The sequence below is a fragment of the Xenopus tropicalis genome, chromosome 7 (genome assembly GCF_000004195.4).
Source record: "Xenopus tropicalis strain Nigerian chromosome 7, UCB_Xtro_10.0, whole genome shotgun sequence".
NCBI lineage: Eukaryota > Metazoa > Chordata > Amphibia > Anura > Pipidae > Xenopus > Xenopus tropicalis.
Window position 1 is genome coordinate 78,764,851 of NC_030683.2, and position 23,368 is coordinate 78,788,218.

The window sequence follows — 23,368 nt, forward strand, 5'->3', positions numbered from 1 at the left end:
AGTTATGCCTCTTCACCTATGGGTGTCAGTTCTCTAGTGTTTTCATACTCCTACATCTTAATAGTGACAAGCCAATTGACAGCACACCAACCTTTATTAAAATGTTTTTATTAAGCATTCTTTGGAAAGCAATGTTTTAAAAGAAAAGCCATGAATACTTAAACCAGTGCTTTATGTGCCAATAAGAAAAGCTAAATAAAGGCATTTTAATAAAGGCTGGAGTGCAGTCAACTGGATTGTCGCTGCCTAAACAGCGATGATTTAATTTATTTATTTTTGCATACAAAGCTACAGAGCTAATCAGCAAATCAAAATTGGATTCCACCTTTAAATGAGCTGAATGTTCAATATGTGTATTTAAATAAAAAGGAGGGGGGGCAATTTGTCTTTCTTAATGCAGATAATGTGTTTATTCTATGCCAGCTAAACATAATCATTGTGTAACCTTTGCTGGAAGAACTGATTGTAGTGCATGTTTAATAGCATTGTTATTAATACTTAAGGTAATCCTAATGCACAGAAATTTTAGAATGCTGTATACAGGGTATGTAGAACAATGTCCATTACTTAAATTAAAGAGACTTCAATATTACTGGCCTTTTGTTTAAGTACTGCAGAATAGGTTGGTGCCATATGAACAGCATATTTCTTTTCTTGTTTATATGAATAGTCTTTCTTTAAAGATCTAAGTAGGCGACACACATAGAAACCAAACAAATATCAATGCTAAATCAGAAGAGACCCCACAGTAGCATGTTCATTGGATAGATATAAGTATAAAACATGTAAGACCACACTGATCTAATGAAGTCTTTAATATTGTGCTGGCTTCTCAAATAAATCTAAATGCATGGATTGGGTTTTATATACACCAGCCAAGTATATATGCATATACATACTTGTATAGGCTGAGTAGATTAGATTTATATATCTTGCTTGTTCCACAATCATTCTGTAACACACTGTTTGTATAAAGGCAGTATAACCAGAAAATATCCATAACATAATTATGACATTTGTGATACACTGCCCACATTTCTGAACTCATTAAAAAAAAAGTTCAGAAATTAAAGGAGAAAACGCATATAAGTAAGCCTTCTGTACCTTGTCTCAAATTTGCATCAACATTAAGGATTCCTAATTCACATGACAGACTGGAATAGAAAATAAAAATAAAATGTGCAACAGCTTTATTTTTAGGCACCGGGGACTACTGAAGGCTCTAATAACTGAAAAGCTATATACAAGCTCCTACAAATCCAAAACCAGTTCCAGTTTCTCACATTCCCAGATACAGTTATATGAGAAGAAAAGAAACTTCAGGACCATGGACAGCAGATGATTTTTTAAGGGCTGGTGTACAGTACATCTGCAAGTGCAGTCAGCAAAGTGGAATTTTGAGCATAATCACCACCATGTTTTTGTTTTTCAAAAATGTAGCATTTTTTTCAAGAATTGGGGTGGCCACAAAGAGGTGATTCTCCTGATGCAATTGCATCCAGTTCCAAATTAGAAGAAATTGTGCAGAAGTCCATCTGGGATCATTACCAGTGTTCAGTGTGCAAGTGACGTCTGCACCCAATTCTTTAGGCATAAGTGCATTGGGCCTATTCATGCTGGGCCTGAAGGGAACCCTGGAGCTACTGCCTAGTCAGGAGGTGAAGGTAACTCCAGTTTTTTCATGCATTAATAGGTACATCACCTTTAATTGGTGCAAATACCTTAAATGAAAGTGCAACTGACTGCAGAAAATTGTGGAGACCATGTGGAAGATTTACAAAAACTCTGATGTTTCTCATTTTTTTTTTTTTTTTAAAATGTGAATAAACTCATTTCTACAAATGTCTCTTACTAAAGGAGTTTGAACTGAAAAAGTCAGCGTGGGAAAAGTCACTTGCCACATGAAAACTACATTTTTGAATTGTTGCACAAAAAACCTGCACCAAAATCCATTATGGATAGTACAGTCACAGACATCCAATCACAATGGCTCAACTAAACCTATTAAGTTAGGTGTTGACTGAAAAAATGTGTGAAAATGTGAATCTCAATGGTACCATGATTCTCATTGAGAACTGGTTGACAAAAGCATCATGTTCACAAGGAAAGATGGGAAATAAAGCGAACTGGCTTTCGCTAGATATTGAATTATACGGCACATCCACTGGAATTCCCACCACCCTCTGGAACACATGAAAAGACCTCTACAGTACATGATTAGGGTGTAACTGTGGCAACCAATGTCAAGGTTAAAGACAAGGAATACAAGCATGTCAAGGGAACTTTGAAAACTTGTAGATACCCAGACTGGGCCTTTGTCAAAGCATAATCAATGTCGAAAAACCCAGACTAGCAATGTGGCTTGACAATATGGCTTACATTTTTAACAAACACGGCATTCCTGTGTTTTTCATCCTAAAACATAAGCTGGTACACCCAAAGACCCAACACCAAAGCACATGAAAAGTAATGTGGTCAATGCTGCCAAGTATAGTAAAGAGTTTATGAATCTATAAAATGGGGAGACTAAACAATCACTCAGTAAGACAATGGCCCAACATAGGAGGGCTAACTCCTCAGGACAAGTCTAAGTAGACAATCTATATCTAAAGGAATATACTGTAAATCTAAAACTCTGCTGTTAGAATCCTCCTGCCCTTTCCAAAGAGGGAACCTGATCAGCCCTAAGTAAAATCTTTGGCTGCCTGGTAAACAAAGGATAGTTTACAAAACACTAACATTCAAAGCCCTCCACTTCTTCTCACTGCATTTCCTCACTTGTCTTGCTGTATGTTCCTGACCATCTCCTCTCCTCCTCTCAGAGCCAACGTCTTTTTACACCATCCACACCCACTGTAATCTCTTGTCTTAAACTTTTCTATCTCACTGCTTTTTACCTCTGGAACTCTATCCCTGAATTTCTTCAAAGGGAACACTCAATGGGCCTGATTCACTAAAGTGCGATAAAAATTATCGCACTTTTTTTGCGGTAAAAAAGACGCGATAATTTGTGCGCGATTCACCATAGTATTATCGCGTGCGATAAATCGCCATTTTCGCATGCTGTATTTCTCGCGCTAGTTTTACTGCATATTTACTCAATTTTACTCAAAATTAACACCTACTACAGGCAGGCGATAATTATAGAAAAGTACAGTAAATGAGTTTTTTGCAATAAAATATGGACTTTGCAGTGTTATTTATTGAAGTCTGTGTTTCCCCTAGAGTGACGCAGCCGCCAGTTTGCAGCAAAATGTTCATTTTTAATACAGTAATTTTCCGCAAGTATTGGCGTGTATGGCTAACATGGCGTGCGTTCATTTGCGCGACTATTTATATTTGGCTACAAGTGATGAAATGTTTCGCCAGGCATGGATTCGCAGCAAATTTTTGGACGTGCGTTGAATTTTTTCGCAGTGGATTTTTTCATGCGTTTCGCAAAACAATCCGCCAATGGCAAAACGCATGAAAAAATTCGCCAAGCAAAAATTCAACGCACATCCAAAAATTTATACAAGCATCAAAAAATAATAGTCACGGCAACAATTTTTTTGCCCGCACAACATTTTTGCCGTTTCATGGATCTTTCGAAAGATTTGCTAATTTTTCACTAAAGATAACCAGAACACATTTGCTCATCACTAGCGGCTACTATTTATAAGCATCTACTATTTATATGATACCATTTATATGCTACCATTTATATGTGGCTAATATTTATATACACCATTTATATGTGGTGACAATTTTTATACACTATTTCTATGCTACCATTCATATGCGGCGACTATTTGCGTGCGTAATTTAGCGCATGTACCGGCAAATACCGCATTGAAATAGTCTTCGCGAGTTAAATAACGCATGCAATATCGCGCGTAAAAAAGCGCAAGTATGCTTATAGTGAATCGTGCGAAAAATCGCCAAAATTAAGACGCGGTAAAATTTATAGCGCACGCTAAAAATAGTGCACATTTTATCGCACTTTAGTGAATCAGGCCCAATGTCTTTAAGAAAAAACTCTAATTCTACCTTCTTAAGCAATAGAACACTATTTTGTCTTGTCTAGTCTTGCACTTAAGGGCCAAAAACCCTTTTATCCTCCAATTTATGCTTCTACAGAGCAGGGACCTCCTTCCTACTGTGTCTCATACCACATGGCACTTAAACTCTATGTATTTATACGTATTTATTGTATTTATTATAATACTTGTACATCTTGTGTTGTACTGTAGGTTGTAAGATTGTACAGCACCGCGTATCCTTGTAAATACATATACGTCAATACATACTGTAGATATGTATATGTATTGACGTATATGATAATCTTCATAGACATTTATTTTCAAACTATTTTGTCCCAATAAACTATTTATACATGTTTCATCCACAAAACAGCCCAGTAGAAAACACCCAAACCCATCTGATCAATAATGAATGTGTTCATTATGTATGAACCACAGGGATGCTATTTTCCAAAATGACAGCCAGGAAACAATAAGCTCCTGGCAAGGATAACTGCCTACTTCTAAGTGCACTGGTGCATGCATGTTTCAGGTACCAGTGTTCTCCCATACGAGACTGACTGGTTTTTAGCTCCTATTGACTGGATCAGACTGCTGTAGAGACAGGTACTAAATTAACTTAGATATTCCATAAATTCTAGCATATTCCAGGCTAGAGTGTCACCTTTGAAATGTATGTTTTGAGATTTTTAGAATGTTACATTTTTATTTATTTTAGTATTCGCAATTTTGTGTAATTTCAATGGAAATTGTTTACCACCTGGGACATTTTCTGACTGCTGCACATTTTAATAAGTTACCCGTTACATCTAAAGCATTGGTTTTACAAACACACATTCACACATGTGCACTTGAATTATTTTTCTTGAATGCATGCATCAAAAATATTATTTTATCTTGTGAAATGGAAAAATCTGACTTCAGTTCACCCATTAGAATATGATGTGTATCAATTTATATCAGATATGTGATTTTGTATTACAGGTATGGGATCTGTTATCCCAGAAAGTTGTAAATTACGGGAAGGCCATCTCCAATAGACTCTGTTTTTATCAAATTATTACAAATTTTAAAAATGAAATATATTTTTTACTGTAGTAATAGAACAGTTCCTTGTACTTGATTCAAGCCAAGATATAATTAATCCTTATTGGAGGCAAAACAATCCAGTTAGGTTTATTTAATGTTTACATGATTTTTTTAGTAGACTTAAGGGATGGAGATCCTTATTATGGAAAAACTGCTTATCCAGAAAACCCCAGGTCCAGAGCATTTGGGATAACAGGTCCCATACCTGTATTAAGCTGCTAAATTATCTCACTTAAGATTGTAATACAACAATTTCATCTCTTTGGAAATTGTAGCAAACACCTTTTAAACACCTGGCACAGGCTTTAATGATTTGTTTTTGCTTATATTTTGTTAAGCATCCGTTTGCCCTTTGCTAAATATTAGTATTTGAAAGGTAGAAAAAATCCATAACTGCTCACAGCAGAATACCTTAGGCTATTTTTCCTTACAACTACATTTTTTGTTTTCTTTTGGGGCTTTCATCATTTTCTTCTTCATGATGAAAGTACTGTTACAGCTCTCATGCTCACAGGAGCACATTTTAACGACTACATGGCAAATGCATTGCTATATGGAAGTTTTCAAAGGGGCAGTTAGGTTAATATACAGAAAGGTAATTGTATTTTCCTGAAGCAGAATAAATAACTGTGTGCAGTAGAATGATAAAATGTATCCAATTTATCTCCCAGTACAATAACGGATTATAAGATATTAGCTTGAATTTCGATCAAAGCAAAGCACTGGTTATCCTAAACTAAAAAGCAATATACAGGTTGAACCCTATGATACAATAATGAAAGCCTGGAGATTTATTTTTAATGAATAACTAATGTTGTGCTTAAATACCAGTTGCCCGTTATATTCAGGGTTGTCAAATTGTATTTATATAGTGCCACAGAATGCAGCCAGCATTGTAACACAGTCAGACAACAGAAAGAAGTACAGGAAGGGGCTGATATACTTTCTCTCTAGCTTGTTACCAAATGGTAAGAAAATACAGATACCTTTAAATTCTAGATTCCCCAGTTTGTTTTTTAGTAAATCTTCTCCATAGCCTAAACATTTGAGCAAAAAATAAAAAACCCTGCCACAAAAGTTTACAATCTGAATGGAAGAAAATGCTAAAGAAAGGAATGTTGTTCATATTTGCAGTAATAGTAGAAAAGGAAAGGTTCCAGTGGAAGTTCTAAGAGGTAGGGTTTTATCTGGAATTGAAAGGATGGTGCCATATTTTACCATAAGATTTAGTTATTAAAAAAAACAAATGGAGAAGGGTTACTTCAAATAAGGGACACCTTCCAAAATGCTGTGTTGGGAAGGTATGATATCAGTGAAGCCATGATATGTTTGAGTCTACAGTATATTGAGTAGAGAGGTTTAACATATGGGAATTGTGAAAGAACAGCATTAAAGTATGAGTTTTAGAAATAACCAAGAAACACTGGGACAAACATATATTACCAGTGCAGGGCAGTAGTACATTATATCTTAATTACTTTAAAACACTTTCTTTTTTTGTGTTACTGTTGCTTTAAAGGAATACTGTCACAGGAAAATATATTTCTTTCAAAATGCTTCAGTTAATAGCTTTGCTCCAGCAGAATTCTGCACTGAAATGCATTTTTCAAAAGAGCAAAAATTATTTTATTAATTTGGAAATTTGACATGGGGCTAGACATATTCTTAGGTTCCAAGGTGTCTGCAGCCATGTGACTTGTGCTCTGATAAACTTCGGTCACTCTTTACTGCTGCACTGCAAATTGTGATATCACCCCTTCCCTCCCCTCCCAGCAGCTGATCAACAGACAATGGGAAGGTAGCAAGATAGCAGCTCCCTGACACCTGTATACTAAAATTCTCTCATGCCCCACCTAGTGGTAAATTTGTGAGCATCACTCAATAGTGAAAATACAAGTCCAAGCTCTCCCAAGTCATGGCTTCTTTAGTTTCATTGAGTAGGAGAAAGAATAGGTTACCTGGAAGCAGTTTCATTGTGAGGTGCTGGCTCTTTCTAAAAGCTCAGACTCAGGCACAATGCACTGAGATGGCTGGCTACGCACCAATATTACAACTAAAAAAATAATTTATTGATATAAGAATAAAATCACCAAGGACTACCATGGCCATATAAAGGTACAAGGTTGAAGTTGAGTGATTTTATACAGGTCATGGAACTTCAGGGTGATTTCTAATAATCTCATATTTTACAACAGGGGGCACAAGTATCAGTAAATCATGTGACATAAATGACCTCACTAAGCACCAATTATAACTGAAGACATCACTAAGCACTGTTTCTCAGGATATAACAGGATATTCATGACTCTAGTGTATATTTCCATGGGACTATTAAAACACTTCTGGGCCTTTAGATTCCAAGGTTAATGCTCAGAAGATGTGTCCCAGCCTACACAAGGAAACCAATGAATGACATATGGTCCAAGGAGGGACACAAACATCACCCAAGCAATGATGCCTTTGGTGATAAAATTCCCCTGTAGTTCCAGAACAAGTACACTCTGGGAATACACCAAGAACATTTGTAACTCCAGATATGAAAGGTCTACAAGCTCCAGAAACACTGGGAGAGGGATTTTTCCTTCCTCTCTTACAACAGAGATTACTGTTAAAACAACACATGATGTTATAATATACATCATATGCATGCCTGTTGGTGTTAGTATTTGGTTTAGACATACTGAACCTCTATTTGTCAAACTGTTGTTAAACTGCAACTCCCAGTAAACCTAGAGAGCCAAAGGCACAGTTTTAGTTCACTGACAGCTAGAGGCCACAGGTTTTTACATTTCAGATTTAAGTTACCTCTCAAGTTTTGGCTTCACGTTCTCACACTGCCTTGGGCTTTCTCTTTTGTATCTCAGGCCCTGCAGGTATGCATCGATATAAAACTGATTCCTGTATAGAAGGGAAAAGAACATGTGTACAGGAATATATATGGGTATAGGAAAGCTTGGGAGGAGAAGTTCTTATCAGCTGTCTCATCCTATGCTCCTGTTGTTAAGAGATACATTACATTTTTACAGAGTGCCTTTCCCTTTCAATAAACATAGAATGAGCGGTTATTGTGTATCTCTGGAAACAGGGTGTCTCAGCAGGCTGACACATAGTAAAATGGAAAGGCAATGACATCAGAACACTTTTGTTTGTGACAGACAGCATGCAGTAGTGGGGTGCCCGTCCTGTAAGGATAAGGTGTGGGAGCGAAATGGAGAAGCAGATACATTACAGCAGAGACTGCTGAAAGAGGTGTGAAAATCAAATCAGGCAGAAATAGAGAATGAGATGCAGGGACAGATAGTGAGAGCGGCTCCAAATACATCTGACACTGTTTGTGCAATGTTCAAGCCTCTGCGAAGAGCAAAGGGCTGCAAGGTCTAATTTAATTTCAGTTATGGCTTAGAAACTCAGCCCAAACAGTCATCAAAGTCACGTTTGGGGAAATGCACTGAAAAGCTATTGCTAACTATTAAGGAATGAAAAAGAAATCAAAATGTCTTTTAATCTTTTCACTGAAAAAGCATATCAGTTTGTTTTCTTTTTGCTGAGCCACAGCATGCCAAAGGGTTAAACACAATGTAGCCCTTTTCATAGCTATGTTATAGATATCCTACCCATTTACTAATGTTTGTATTTTTTTGTGCTAAAAACACAATTAGATTTAAAAAAAAAAAAAAACTTTTCAGCATTTATTATGCGTCAAAACCACGAAAAACAGGAATGTAAAAATCTAAAAGCTGATGTACAAGTGAATGGGAGCAGTCCTAGGCAATATTTTTGCGGCCCTTTTACTTCAAGGTATTTGAGCTTTTCATATTTTTTTGGAGGGGGGGGTTAAATTAATACTATTTAAGTGATGTAAATTCACGATTTGAGGTTTTTATGTTTTTTGTTACACATTTCAGCATCTGCTTTTTGTTTGGTTTTTAATAAATGAGTAGCCATTTGTGCTTTTTAAAATGTGAGTTTAGTCGTAACAGAAAAAAAACCTTTAAAATTACACAAAACTCATTTTCAAAAATGGGCCTCAATGGGGGTAATATATTATCACCGGTGACTGCCTTTATTTTGCAATTTAAGAGGGAAAAAATTCCAAATCAAAATGAACAAATTCATAGAGATCACAGGAAAAAAAAGCAAAAACACAGGCAAAAGGGAGCTCAAGTTAATCTTCTGTGATTGCTTTTTTGTTTAATGTGATCTAATAATTCAGCCCCTACCGGTTAGCAGGGTTAGAAGGTGTTATAAATAGAAATTGAGCTTAATTTTACGTCTGGAGATAGAAATCCTTGGCTGCAGTTTGTACCAGTATTTGGCTCCATCTTGTTTTATTGACTACTTGTTGGTGGAACCCTGTCGTTGTTACAGGCAGGGAATAGAGATGGTCAGTGCAGGTCTGCAGTTCTAACAAATGGAAGATCATTAGTGAGTCAGGTAAAGTCTTGTTATGGAACACACTATTGCTTCATATAGAAAAAAATTAGGCTGGAACAAGGAGTAACAACTCCAAATGACTGGTTTGTGGCATCTCTTATAACATTGCACAACTGAGATCCAGGCTTTTAATAAATGATAGGGACACTGCAGTATATTAGGTTGGAGCCTCACAGGCAACTGAGCCTTTCCTTTTTAAATGCAATATGCTGACAACCTGTATTCCCCTTTTTATGGATGTAGAAATTGACAAAGTAAGAATGCTGTAATACACAGCTCTTCATTCATAGAACAGTTAATAGTAAACTCTCTTGCTCCCTGTAGCAGTTGTATGGGGTTTACCACAGAGCTATAAATGCAGCCCCATCCCGATTATTTTATCTACTTAAAAGCAGAGCAGGAATATTTTTTTGTTGTATAATGCCAATATGGTAAACATTTTGGGATTGTATTTGTAAGGCATTTTAATGGGGCTAATTATTAAAAATACTTGTTAAAATGCTAAGGAATGGCCTGGAATATATATATATATATATATATATAGGTATTAGGATAATTTATTAGCTATATTTTACATATGCCAGGACTCATGGTTTCCATATGCCGACAATAAGAACAAGGCTCTCTAACTTGCAGATCTGAATGATATGGACTTGTGATGCCCACTTGCCTCCCATGCCTGCCTCTCATGAATACAGTTCTGCTGAATGCAGGCAATGGTATTTTCATTGGGAAGTGTCATTATTTTGCATGGTTTGGATTCAGAAAACCAAATTTATTTCCATGAAAGTCATAATTCTGCTTCCAATTATTCACTAAATGTGAATTCACATTAGGGATTTGATCCTGTGGAGGTACTTTCGAGGTACTTTAAAGTTTTTGTACTTGACCTATGTAAAAAGGATAAATTCATTATGAAACAATGTCTTGCAGATTTCATGCTCAGGCTGATAAAACTACTGACTTGCCCCTTCAGACTCATGTCCCAACAGCCTGCTCAATGGATATCTGGCTAAGAATCACCCAGATGTCTATCAAGCAGGTTAGAAAAAATCTTTTTAGGGCCGCATCAATGTATTCATACAATACTGTCTCACCTTCTTTAAATCTTCATTATTAGATGATCATTGGCCTGAGGGCCAAACAAACAGATCCCAGACCCAACTTGTCCCAGTGCATTGTGGCCAAATCAGGTAAAGATCCACTTATTTGGTGACCTTATCAAAAGGGCAAATCTGACAGTGTATCCCCAGCTTTAGCCATGACCCTATAACTAAATGGTTGGAGCACAAATGAATCAATGCTGCATATGTTTTTATAATAAATGTATGCTTTGTTACCCTATAGTTGAGTGTTTTAACCATCCAAGTTCTATGGTTATCCAATACCTTAAGCTAAAGATTTGGGGCCAGAGCACGTGCACCCCATGTGATGACTGGTGAGCATACCATTTTCATCAGAACTGGCTGTGTGGTACGACTCTTCTTTTTGGAATTTAGTCCCAAATGATTTTTATAGTCTAGTCAATGATTTAACTGGATTTTATATTTAATGAATAGTAAAGATCACATATTTTGCAGTGACAGGGCTGCCTTGCTTTGTACAGTCTCCACCTTTTGCAATGAGCTGCTGTGCTGCTATAACCATCGTCCAATTAGATTTATTCTTAGTCAGAATGCCTTTTTAAAAGCCAATCTTAAATCTGAAGCAGCTTCTGACAAATAGGGAGGTAGTTACTCATGTGACTGTTCCACTAGAGTTAAACTATATATACAGTATATATATTTGGCCATAAAGGCATGTGACATAATCACATACAATATTATTATTTAGCTTACATGCCTGTGTGGGGTCAGTAAAAGTACAGTTTAGAATCTTCTGAACATTGGAAACTTTGTTGCAGAAGGGTCATCCAACTAAAATTAAGGAATGACAGATAGACAAGATGCTAGACAGCAGTGATATTACAGTGTTGCCATACTGATACACAGTCACTGAGATTATCTACATAGCTAGTGTTTAGGATAGATATGCCAACATTTGCACACAGTTAAAGGAACTATTTTACTATAAGTATAAAAAGAGTGTGCCGATAATCTTGAAGAGGAACTCATTTCACATTTAATCACATTTTCCATCATTTCAATATACTTTCTGTGGTATAGGTTCCCTATGCACTCTCACATTAGCCTACCACAGCTACAATCATGATGATAACAGATCAACAGCTGACAATGTAATAGCTGTAAATGTGGCCCATCTCTCATCACATATTGCCAACTTCATTATCAGATTTATATGCAAATGTATAAAATCAGTGCAGAAAAAAACATTTTACATAAAACAAATAGAAATATAGAATTAGTAGAATTTGGTATCATTCTCCTGACTTTACCTGCTTTATACTTTGTCTCATACCACATGTCTCATACCATATTCCCTGTGCATTTATATATATATATAAAGATTGTACAGCGCAATCTTGTGGCACTTTATAAATAAAGTTATACATGCATACATACATACATGAGTAAACGTTAGAATCGCTATAAAGTATTATTTGCGCACAATAGTATTACAGTAGGCACTCCCAATGGTAATCAATCTTTAGACAGAGACTTTCTCAATATAAGTACTACAGGTTCCTTATAGGAGGTGTTTTATGTTGTTTGTTTGACTGGACATCCAGCTCTTTGGCTGTTCACCAGCATCACAGATAGATGAAGGTGCAATTTAAAACATTTGTAAAGCTTGTGAGCCATGGTGAATGCTGCAGAGAAGTTGTAGGTGCTGCCACCCTAGTGACATCAATAAAAGATGGTACTTATGTGGAGAAAGCTTTTATTAAGGAAGAAGCTACAGCATAACTTGCCTGTCAGACTAGATAAAGTCTAAGAAACAAATTGAACACCTCTGCAGAACAATTACCCAGGAGACTACATCCAAAAAAAGGCTTTATAGATGTGTGTATTAACATTAGCTTTCCCCCTGACCTTTATTTCTAACATGAGCATCTGTAATCTTCTGCTGTTAACAAATATCACAGAATATGGTGGGAGTGGGAAAAAGAAGCCATTTCTCTTTTACATGGAAACCAGCTCTCAGCACATTTCTTAGAAAGATCCATATTAAACATTTTAGTTGAGAATCCCTTTGAGATTTTCTTCTGTATAAGTTTTTGTTTCCTCTTAGCTTTGGTCCAACAGCCTGAAACTGAAGATGACATTGAGCTTCAGCTGGTTTATATACTGACTTAACAATGTATTGACTCAACAATCTTAACAAGTGAACAACTTTTGCTTCCCCTAGCTAATTTATGTACATCTTCTAATTCCACAGAGTCTCATTGAGTGCTTTCAGTTTTAAGTCATTTGTCAACAATAAATTGCTTACATCCTTTTCACCCGCATGCCTATTGTAATTTGCTTAAACACATGCAGATTCCCTAGGTATCTGCTATCAGCAATAGAGGTTGAGTTGTGGAATGTATTGTATCAGCAATGTAATGCCATGGAATTGATTGACATTGTTTCAGGGAGTGATCTTTTATCCATATTTCTTTTTCAGTTCTGTTGTCACCTATATCAGTAAATAAATATTGAGGTACAGAGGGAACAATGAAAATCAGGTAGGTGATTGGTAGTTTTCTGAAGGCCGTCTCCTGCTACTACCAGTACCCCCATGGCACTTGCCGACTTACTGCCCAACCCCCCCAAGCCTGCTTACCTTTTACTTAACTTTGCTGTGATCAGGGGAGGGAGGACAGCAGAGGAGGGAAGTTTCGGATTGGGTCTGTGTTAACGATGTCCACAAGGGCCGTCACCCAGATTTTTCCCAGTGTCCAACTGGCCCTGTCCAACCCTGGCTACTACTAATGGCTGAACTTAATCTATCACAGTTGAGATACATGCAGAGGTTTTAGCTCAGAATATAAAATATTAAGCAAATGACAAAATCAAAGACTTGTGTAGAGGTAGAAAAAGAGGGAGAAGGGGTTGTGAGAAGAAAGAGATAAGGCTTTTAGATTTCTGCTTTGCCCTACATTATTATACTCTGTCTTTCAGGCTTGGTCTACCTTTATGTGTTAAAAATTAGAGACAGACACAAAAATAATGAGTTCCCATTTGCCATTACTAACATTATCAGGCAGGTGATTTATGGTAGGTTTTGTGCTAAGTCTTAGTACCAGTTTGAAAACCTATGAGCCAGCGGTGTTAATAGAACTATGATCGCCATTCCCACTATCAGCTATAGTATAAATACATACATATTAAAAACTGGGCATCAAAAAGAAAGTCCCCTACCAGGCCCTCCATAGTACTGGACTGGATCAGTTGCAACAGGGTGCCCAACCATCATGCTACCATCTGTAAAAGAACAGCAATTTGTAGCATTCCATCTTATTTTAGAAAAGGAATTTCTTATTTAAGATCTTTAAAGCTTGGCTTTCCTCACAATTTCTTCTTGCAGTATTTAAATACAGAGTACCTTGCAGCAGACAAGTGATATTAATTTTAATGAGGAAATTTGGTTTTTGTTTTTAATGGCACATTAAATAATCCAAAACACAGCTCTATCAGCAAATGCAGGCCTGTAATATCCTCAATTACCGCACTAACACAATTTAACAGTCATTTGGAGATATTGTCCGGACATGAATAACACAAACCTTGTCCTATAATTTTGTTGATTTAGTTGTTTCCATGATAAACATTTGGGGGTGAACTTGTCCTTTTTCCCCCATTCAGTCACTGCCAAATACAAAATCAGCACATTAGTAAATAGAATAAACTGCAGTTCTTGATTGTACATGTATTTGTGCAATTGGGAAAATGTTATGATGTATAATGGCAACACTCATTATTATTATTTGACTGGATCAGTGCTAATTAGATTGCGTGCAAAGACTGACGCTGGTGGGTGTGTGTTGCGATATAAATACACACTGCTCCATTTATTTATCATTTATAAATTGTGACGGAGCAAACTACATTTCTTGCAGTCGTACATTAACTACATGCAAGACAAACACAAACAGTTCAGCACTACCATAAGCTAAATGATCGATGATACTGACCCATGATATATAGATCAATTGTAGAGGCCAAAACAGCTGGTGTTACTGACCACTGCCATAAATACTAATGATATACTTATCAGCCCTATACAGATCAATAGGGCCCACAAATCATCAGTACTGTTTAGTACCAGTAATATACTTAGTAGTGAAATACTGATCACTTATACAGATTGTTAATAGTACTGACCATCATGAAATTACATTTATTATACAAACATTTTCCAGCCATAAAGCCTAGTTACTGTAGAACCCCAGTTAAAAAAGAAAAATCTGCAAACCTTAATTTTTCATTTAACCACCAGCTTTTTTTTTAAGCGTTTCATCAGATAAGTCCATCTTAAAGGAACAGTAACACCAAAAAATGAAAGTGTATAAAAGTAACTAAAATATAATGTGCTGCTGCCCTGCACTGGTAAAAGTTGTGTGTTTACTTCAGAAAGTCTACTATAATTTATATAAATAAGCTGCTATGTAGACATGGAGGCAGCCATTCAAAGGAGAAAAGGCACAGGCACATAGCAGATAACAGATAAAACACTATTGTATTCTACAGAGCTTATCTGTTATCTGCTATGTAACCTGTGCCTTTTCTCCTTTTTTCCAGCTTGAATGGCTGCCCCCGTGGCTACACAATAGCTTATTATATAAATTATAGTAGTGTTACTGTAGCAAACACACCAGTTTTACCAGTGCAGGGCAACAGTGCATGATATTTGTATTACTTTTAAGCTCTTTCATTTTTTGGTGTTACTGTTCCTTTAAACGATAACGTAATTGTCTTTCTAAACTTTCATTCAGTGTTGCAGCCATTTATGTGAAGTGGCCCCTAACTAATTAATGCTTGTTTAATCTAGAAGTGCAAACCAAACCTAAGGATGTCCTGATTTTGCCTTTTATTGCACCAGGAGTCAAGATACTCACAAAGAATGAGAGGGGGGTGTTCAGGGAATATTTATCATATAAACATATAAAAAGGATGAGCTACATATTCCATGTAAGCTCCCTTTAAGTTGACACAATGTTATCATTATAGAGTTGTAGTCCTGTATATATTTTTATTGGAGATCCTACTCTCTATATTAGGAGAATCTCCTTCGGTCCCACAGCTGCTTATGTTGATGTTACCTACATTATGCAAGAAATCAGAAGGAATGAGCTGTATGTCTTTTCTTCTGGTCTGGTGACCAGTATGATCTGCTGGGAACCTGTTCTTCAGGGCTTTCTGAGGATTGATACCTCTTACAGTACAAGTTACCACAAGGTATTATTAACTCTTGGGTAGCTTCAAGAACTATATATATACTGCGCCAGTCATAGAATATCTTAGTTGTGCTTCAGCAACATAGCTTTATTAAATTGTTTGGTAATTATGAAAAGAGCATCTGATGACCATCATCATCATCATTTATTTATTTATTTAGTGCCAGCAAATTATGTAGCCCTCTACAATAATATATAACAAACAGGGATCTTATAATAATTAAACAAAGAAGGGGATCAGTGGATCAGAGGCCCCTGCTCACAAGAGAATACAATCTAAAAGATTGGGGTACATTTGAAACAAAAGGAATATAAAAACAGATTCGTGACTCATGATACATAAATGTCTGATCACACAGGATACATTGAATACGCTTCTCTAAACAGGTGGGTCTTTAAGGAACGTTTGAAAGTTTGGAAGAAAGAGACAGGCAGAAGCCCAGGAGAAATCTTGCAGCTGGGAATAGGACAAAGTAATGAGAGGAAAAGAGAAGCAAAGGTCAGAAGCAGAGCATAGGTTGCGTACATGAGAGATCAGAGCAAAAATATTGTAAAGGGGATCATTGTTATGGACCTTAAATGTGAGTGTTAATAATCTGAATTTGATTGCCAGCGAAGAGATTTGTACAGGGCATCAGCTGATGTTGAGCAGTGAGATGAATGAGTCTGGCAGCAGCCATTAGAAGATGTGTTGCAATGCCTGCAGGGAATAAGTTACAGTAGTCAAGGTGGGAAATGATAAGAGACTGGAAAATAGCTTTAGTTATGTATAAACTGAGGTAAGGGTATATTCGGCAATTTAATGCAGATAAATATGACAAGATTTGATAAGTGTTGGGATGTGCAGTATAAAAGAGACGTGAGTCCATGATAACCAATTTTAATATTTATTTCCACCATCTTTACACTCCTCTCTGACTTCTAATGTTTTTATTTTGACAAATGTAGACACTGTTTTACCAGGCCCAGGAGAGCAACAACTCAAAGCATTCAAGTATTGTGAAATATAAAATGAAAAAGTCCCACTCTGGCTTGCAGGCTGTTCAAGTGCTCCATAGACATTTTTGTAGGATATCATCATTTTAACATTATCTATCCTCCAAACGTCTTGGTGAATAGTTGCTCCAATGGATAATATCAAATTAAGTTTGGCCTAATTTAGCTGTACAACCTAACACTGAGGCAGTAAAACTCTTTTACACAGTGCGGCTTTGAACAATGCTACTGAGAACAACTCTCTAGCAATCATATAAAACATAATACATACTTTCATAGAGTATATTACACCAGCCAGCTACATTACCAATTATCATGCTAAATGCAACCGAGAAGCGATATAGAAAAAGCATGTTTTGTACAAGATGCATGTCCCGTGACATTGCACACAATGTACAAATATGGATTGTTGTCAGAGGGCTGCCATATGGGGGTTAGGCATATATGCACCTGACCAATACCAACCATTGTTTTTAGTTTATTCATTATGTTACAAAAGATGGTCAATAATATAATGCAGCCATTAAAGCATAAACAGAATATGTATATGTGTATGTATATGTGTGATTCAGTCATTTATATGTCATCTAAGTTGTAAAAATCACATGGTACAGACAAGACAAGTGATACTGTCAGGTACAGCGACCAAGATGTGAATAATAATACAGGCGACAGTTATAAGGTGCCATAAAGATAGATAATACCCAAGTAAGCATTGCAGTTAATTCATTCCTGTTAGACATAGACAATAACCCACAAATTCTGCATTAATGTTGGGACCTGAATACTCCCTGGAGCCAATACAAGAGGGTACACTGCTATCCTGAAACTCTACTTACCATAACCCACAGCCCATGCTTGGAATAGTAATTCAGAATGAGAGCAACAGGTTGTGTATCTCTGATTTAATGTACATCCTCCTACAGATTCAGAATGCCCAGTACTTTATAGAAGCTCTCATTTCTTGAAATGAATATTTTCTTGTGTTTTCAAGGCATCAAAATAAATGTATACAGTGCAAGAGGCCACAAAGAGCACATGGTTAGATAGATTTACCAAATCAACATATAGGCACAAGCCTTGATCAATAAGACTGCATACACTGGCAAACAGAGGTTTGTATCACACATCTTTGCCTTTTCCTTGTCATACACACAGACCTGATACTTTACAAAAGGGACTCCTAGGTTGCAGGTCTAGCCCTATCCTAGAAATACAAGTCTGCATGATGAATCCCCTCAAAGCTTCTAAAAGTCGTAGCCTTGTAGTTCAACCACCTTTCTAAACCAACAAAAACCAAATTGTGACCTGGGATCAATACTGAGATTCCAAGCTGCCTCCTCCCTCACTGCAGAATCTATTGGCATTTAAGCGTCTTTCCTCCAAAACAAATACAAAAGGCTGTATTCACTGCATAGCCAGAGCGCCCAGTGACCAGACACACGCACGCAGACTACTTGCTACTCACTTTGAATGAATAAAATACTTGGGCATTTTAGTCACTAAGATTTTCTAGTAAAGTTCTCAAGGTCACAGGGTCACAATCTAACACTACATATGCCAACAACATCATGGCCGGTAGACAAAAAACATTAAATAACAAATGAAAGGAGATTTGTGTTTGCCTTACATCTACATCATATTATCTTGATCCTCACAGCAAGGGGAACTTCCTTTTTTTCCGTATTTCTTTCAAGACAGAAAGTGTATTGGGTTAATGAACTAAACTAACAAGAGAAGTGATCAGACTACAAGCCAGCTAGGACAGGCTTAAGGCTTAAACTTATCTGAAATATAGATTGAGAATTCAAGCGTATCACACAGAATAACTTGTAAACAAGGACTGATCCCATTTGGGTGTTTAATTGATTTATATATGCTAGCAGTTATTAGCTGTCCTTAATTATATATGGCCTGTGACGCTGCCGTGCACTTTAAATTCATACACACAAAAAATATTCGATAAAAGGAGAGGAAATCCACTTAGCCCACATTGGCTGCTCTTTCTCTTTAGCCTTTAAAACCTGTGACCTTTATTTTCAGCCTAGAGGAATTTTGTATTCATCTGCAAGGTAGTAAATCCATGGACTAGAACTCTAGCATGTTATTTAGAGCTTGCATGCCAGTTCATTGGCAATTCACCCTCATACATCCCATATGGAAACAGAGCAGGGGGCTGAATTTTAATTACAGCAGAACAACCCAGTCCCAAAATAATATGCATCTGCAGCTGTGCAGTTCTAAGGCAGCCCCCTATGCATACATGCCTTCCATTTCACACCAGAGCATGTACATAGACAGCAGTTATTCATGCACTATACCCCTTCCCATTACCCCCCCGGCACCTTTCGAATACACAGTAATTGCATGAAGGGATGGGAGTTGCATCGTGATTCCCAAGATCTCAGTTAATAAGCCAGCAATGTCTCTTCTCATTCACACACTCATTCAATGTGAGGGGGAGGAACTGCTTAATGCCTTACTGTAGGCAACTTTTTCAACACTTGCCAGATACCCTTGCAAGATGCATTTAGTACAGCAAAACAAATCCTTCCCTTTAATTTTGTTAAGCAAAGGCTGAAATAAAGATGGCTGTCATAGAGCAAGTTATTGCACATTTCCAATAATTAAAAGTATGTGTTTGATAATCTAGAAGCCCCCAAACTAATCAGAAACATTGATCTGCTGTAATGCATTAAAGACTTTACTGTCACCGGAGGATCTACGAGACTGCACTGCCTGACTCTTCTACTCTCTCCCTACATATCAAATGGGTGCATTATTCCACAAACACAAACCATTAGTCCAGGAAACGAAAGCCCGCAGCCCTCCAGCTGTTGCTCACTTGCTGCTCCTATGATCATTCAGAATAACTGGCTAGCTAAGAATAATGGGAGTTGTAACTGAGTAGGATCACATCATTTTCACTGGCCTATAATATTAATATGACTGTGCTGGCATGCTCACAACCTTACAAAGTCACTTATTGCAACTGATAACAGTCTGGAGGGGATTGTCTTGGTGGCACCAGAAACTGCAACCTTTGAAATAACTTTTGTCAGGTACATTAAATAAACAAAGATTTTATGCATAGAGATGCAGAGCAGGGGCACAAATGGTAACATATTACTCTCCAGCCCAAATATATCCTGTAAAAGACCCCCAATTTATCCCAACAGACATTTTTACAAAATACATACACAAACCTCATTGCAATTCTTCTCTTCGACTTGTACGTGTTCCCACCTGTTTTTTAGGATCTCTTCTGCAAACATCTACAGAAGGTGGTGATGTCGGAGAAAGGGGCACAGTCCATGCCTTCCCTTTCTTTCTCTTCCATGCTTCATTCTGCTGCTGGTGTCATGTCCCAGACACTGCCTCCCAAATGCAGCACAAAGCACATCTGGGGGTGATGCAGAAAGGAGAGACTGAGAATCAGGGAGAAAGGCAGTCTCTGTCTTCCTTTAGAAATATCCAGGATCCAGCACAAAAGAGGCAGAGGGCGAGAGGCAGAAGCAGAGGGAATAGGTAGCTGTGTAGAGAAGGATAGAGAGGAAGGGAGGGAGTGATAGAGAAAAGGGGGGCTATAGAGAAGACAGAAGCATGGGAAAAGGAGGGGTATGAAGGAGGGATAGAAGGAGGGGTGAAGACTAGCCAGAGAGTGATGGAAATGGGAAAGGGGGAAGAAAAAAGACAACAAATGAGAGATTAAGGAAATCTGTTCAGGCACAGAACAGCGCTGGAAAGAAAAGCAGAGACGATGATAAGTAAAGAGAAAATAAGCCAGGGAGGGAGCTGCACTGATTGACAGGAGGAACAGAATGTAAATATTAGTGGAGAATGAATGAGTTGGTTGGGAGGGAGCACACAAGGCAGTGGATGTACAAAAAAAGAAACAAACTTGGAAGGAAACAAGCAAAAGTCTAAAGAAAGTAGATCAGTTTTATCTCTTTAGTTTTCTTTTTCTGCTTTCTAAAAGAAATCATTTGTGATCCTGTTTCCTCTTCTGCTGGGTTTAAGGGCAGATTCTATTGAAAGTAACAATGACAGGCATAGTAAATAGGCTGTACAAGAACACAGTCATATGTTAATGCGCTTTAATATAGTCACTGAATCTTTCACTTCATATGGAAAATCCTCCCAATCTTGAGTGGGCTTATAGATGTTGGGAACTAGATCTAGAACTTATGTGGCCACCTTTAGTGACTGCAGGTAGGTAGGTAGGTAGGTAGGTAGGGAGGGAGGGAGGGAGGGCTGCCAAGCATTTATTTGAAGAAAGACTTCACATCTCCTGCTACAGCCTGGCAGACTTTGAACTGCCAGAGAATGCTGGGAAATTAAGTTCAGACACAGCTAGAGGATTCACATTGGACAACAAAAACAGCATTGTTCTTCTGCTCACAGAAAGGTATGGGTTGGCCCATTGATTACATTGTCTGTGCAGGTTCTGTTGTGCTTAATATCTTGCTTCTGTATTAAGACTTGAAGTGCCCAGTCTGTGATTGAAACATTGCTTGCAGGCATTATGTGTGTGTTGCAGCCCATTTTAATATATCACTTGACAATTACACAGCGTGCAGTGCCTCACAGCAAGGAACTATTGAACTTAATGATACATTGGTTGCACAGTGGTACTGCCATTGCTGATGCCCACATGTTTCAATTCTACGCCATTTCTTTTTACAGTTATCCAATTAGTCCATGATCTCTTCTATCAAGCTGCACTGTGATAGGACAGATCCAAGAGGTGTGATCATGTTCAGATTCATCACACATAGTTCACTTTGTCCATAACAGTGTGCAAATTGTGTGTGCAAGATTGTGCAAATTTCTAGTTTGCATGCTCACTACTTGCCTGTGCCACCAATGTGAGGTTTGCAATTCTAGTCAATATGTCTCAGATAGAGGAATACTGGCCAAAAATGATGATGTCTAGGTTAAAGAAAAGACCTATCATTGTCAAAATAGAAATTCATTTCCTGGGGGGCTCACATTTTTCATTTTTAAAACAATGAATTATTGCCAATTTAGCCACCCTAACAGGGCCATACACAGAAATTACAGATCAGTTACCCATCTTGTATGGAAGTGGGCCAGATTTGGCTAATCTGATTATTTGGCAGCCAACAATCAGATTACAATTGTACAGATTATGCAGGCCCACTGGGAGAGGATTTTGCCCATGGTTCGATGTTGTCTTCAGAGACACCAACCCAGAGCTAAATGGATCCTGGTAGATCAGGCCCCTTCAGCACCAGACCCACCTACCTCATCCCCAATCCATTCAGGCCATGGTCCCGATCATGGTCCCTGCTCCAGCTGATTCTGAGGATTTCAGGGACATCAGGTGACTTGGCTGTTATGTGGATGACCAGGTGAGGGGAGGTTAAATTAGGGTGACTCCCAGAAATTCTGAGCTAACAAGTCTGCATTCTTACCCAATGAGCTTTTCAGTCCTACTTAGTAAATATAAGCTGTTCCCTGACCAGAAATTATTATATTGATTTTTTTCCTGTACACTAGTCAATATATAGCCAGTTAAGGCTGCTTCCAGTTTAAACCAATGGATGGCCAGCCTTACACAGACAGAAAGTTGCTTCTCACCACCTCTCGTACAGTTATTGTGTGGGGGGAATTGTGTCTGGGGATGGCATAACTAAGTTTCTGGTGTCTTTTCCAGCATTATTTTAGCAACTCACCACAGTGACCTAAATGCAGCAATAGTGCATGTTGTTTGCAGCACATTTTTTGATCTGAAACAGCCCCCAATGTATACTACCATTACACAGCAAGGGAATATGAATTGTGATGTGCTACGTACATAGGCAAGGTGGACAATGGGACACCAAGATTCAGATGTTCTGTGTGGTTAAAAATGTTGCTTTAGGGATTTTAGCAGATAAAAACAATGTGCTTTTAGCTGAGGGGAATGAGCAAAGTTGAGAGGTATAATTATGGCGCATGATGTTGTTTGATAAGGGTGCTATAGGCATTACTATAGCAGGCGTTTTAGTGAGAAGCAACATTATGCAGGATAAAAGAAATAGAAGTTATACTAGTGGAACACTGGGTGAATGCAGATAACACTAAGGGATGGATGCATGGGGAAAGCTATACATTTGCAATGAATCTTTCCTTTATTATGTATACATTTCCAGTATATACACAACATGAGGTATCAGTATTTTTCTGACTTACAGTCATGGTCTGTATTTTAAAGGGGTATATGGAGACATCTAGTGGTGAACAAGTAAGTGATCCATATCAGTGGTCTGGCTGCGGCTGTGCTCCATCCCCCTTTATTTATTTATATGCACATACAAATACACATAGATCAGTTATCTTTCTTAGATCATCCATTTATTTCTTGCACCTTGTACTGAATATTTAGCATTTGTACTTCAAACAAATGAAGGCTGTTGTATGCTTGTCCCTATCAGGTCCAATTTTAGGACAAATAGTTCTTTGTGTAAAACACTGTGAGCAT

At 37.6% G+C, this 23,368-nt stretch overlaps 1 protein-coding gene across 2 annotated transcripts in view; it reads right to left on the reverse strand.

Moving 5' to 3' along the window:
• The window catches only part of grik4 (glutamate receptor, ionotropic, kainate 4), a 339,069-nt gene extending 318,393 nt beyond the window's left edge, over positions 1 to 20,676 (reverse strand). The window contains exon 1 of one of the 2 annotated variants that reach the window (XM_031906130.1): positions 20,088 to 20,676. The gene's annotated coding sequence lies outside the window, so the exon portion shown is untranslated. The remainder of the gene's footprint in view (positions 1 to 20,087) is intronic. The other variant, XM_004916121.4, reaches the window with a different exon arrangement.
• Between the last annotated feature and the right edge of the window lie 2,692 nt (positions 20,677 to 23,368).